This window comes from Cynara cardunculus (genome assembly GCF_001531365.2).
Source record: "Cynara cardunculus var. scolymus isolate 2C chromosome LG 10, CcrdV1, whole genome shotgun sequence".
Classification (NCBI taxonomy): domain Eukaryota; kingdom Viridiplantae; phylum Streptophyta; class Magnoliopsida; order Asterales; family Asteraceae; genus Cynara; species Cynara cardunculus.
In genome coordinates this window covers 5,705,613-5,707,994 of record NC_037537.1, presented here as the reverse complement: position 1 = coordinate 5,707,994, position 2,382 = coordinate 5,705,613, and positions in this window count along the sequence as shown.

The window sequence follows — 2,382 nt, the reverse complement described above, 5'->3', positions numbered from 1 at the left end:
GATTTAAAACAATCCGGACAAGCCTTGTCCGGTTTATTACCCGGATAAAAACACTTGAGCAAAAGACTCATTTCTTTCTAGAATAAACAAGATTCATATAAAATCGGTAATAACTTTATGCAAAAGAGTTTAGAAATTACTTACCTTAACAAGCTTTTGCAATCAAACACTTGAAATCAACTTGAATTTCCAGATTAGAAATAATCCTGTCAACTTCTCTTCTCTTTTAAATCGCACAATCTTTCTAAAAAGGCAAGAAAAAGAGAATGGAGGCTAAGCCCTCCTTTTATACTTTCCTTTTAGGGAAAGTCGGCTAACAGCCCCTTTTCTCACAAAACTCTCATGCACATGCATGCACACACACACACACCATGTACTCAAATAATATACATGTGTGTATAATCACACACACACACACACACACACATATATATATATATATATATATTTCTGCATATGCACATAATCTCATACATGTATCCACATTATGTACATAATATTTTCGCACACTAGCATGATCAAATATAACAATTTATCATGCTATCACGGAATTATTTAATCAGATAATCACATATTATTTACCTTGGGTGATAATCAGAATCCGGTTATCACAATAGGCCAAGTTTTCCCCTTCTCAATAACATCAATACTATTATTTTTAATAAGAACTGAGTTCTCAAATCACAAAGACGTAAGGACTCAAATCTATTGTAATCTTAAAAGACATAATAGTAAGAGCTATAATATTCACACACAATTGCCACCCTTATATCCAAAAGACACCTTTCCTTGATATGCCACCCTTATTCCAAAAGACACCTCTCCTTGATATGCCACCCTTATTCCAAAAGACACCTTTCCTTGATATGCCACCCTTATTCCAAAAGACACCTCTCCTTGATATGCCACCCTTATTCCAAAAGACATTTCTCCTTGATATACCACCCTTATTTCTTCTTCAAAATCTATGAATTAGTTCGAATGAAGGATCACAGTCACAACCATCTTATCGAATCCTCATTCATAGTTTTATCCATAAAATCTATAGATTAATTCCAAATGAAGACATATCAAAATCACAATCGTCTATAAAGAATATTCTCTATAGTCTTCAACCAACAGTTTTATCATCAAAACTTTGAATATTCAAGAACAACCAGTTTTTGCAATAATATTTCCAAACTCAAATCCTTTTGTAACCTTTCAACATGATATCATTTCAAAATTATTTTAAAGAAGCAACCTCCTCTTTATCTTTCCTAAAACGAGTTTTAATACACAAATATATAATAATAACACCTTTAAACTATCAAAATAGTTTTACCATCTTTTCTTCAAAACCAATATCAAAACCCAGCAGTTTATATGATAAAATATATAAAGATTCTAGTCATCAAAAACTCACTGTGTAAAATCAACAGTATTTATAAAACTCACAGTTTATAATCAACGGTAGTTTAAAAACTCACCTTAACAAATCACAGATTCTGAAGTTTTAAAACACACAGCAAATCACAAGCTCTTCAAACAGCTTTGAACAAAAGGTTTGTTCAAGAACACTTCTCATCGCCACAATACTCTCTTTCTCTTTGAACAGACTTTTCTTCAAATGAAATGATAAGATAAAATCTTATCTTTTTATTTCTGTAAATACTCCCACCATGGCGGTGAAGATTATTTTAATTATAAAACTCATAGGCGGTGAAAGCTTTATCCAATAGAAATAACCTTGGGTGGTGGGTTTTTCATTATAAAATTCATGATTTCTTAACCATGAAGGTATAAGTTTTTAAATATTATAATAATATTTCCACCAGGATATCTTATCACAAATATGCACCACCTCATGTTTGTTTCACACCACATGCATACATGTATAACTTACATACATATCATGCCATCTTTTCACATATATGCATGCAAAATATCATGTTCACATTTCACATATATAGTTCATGCATTTCTACTTAGATATGCATATTTCACGTAACCCACATAATAAACATGTATAAATTACCTCAACCCAGGTTGTCTCAAACCTGGTTATAACATTTTTCCCCCTTTAAAAGAATTCCATCTCGGAATTCACTCATTCAAATAACCACGGATATTGGGTTCTCATGTCAGATTCTAATTCCCAAGTTGCTTCTGAACCTTTATGAAAATGCCATTGCACTTTTACTAAAATGATTTCCTTGTTTCTCAATACTCTGGTCTTTCTGTCAGTTACTGCCTCTGGTGTCTCGATAAAACTCAGCTTATTGTCAAGTTTAATCTCAGGAAGTGGTATTGCTAAACTTGAGTTTGCCAAACATTGCATAGATTTGATACATGAAAGGTGCTGTGAATTAAGCGGAGTTCTTCTGGTAATTCCAACGGATA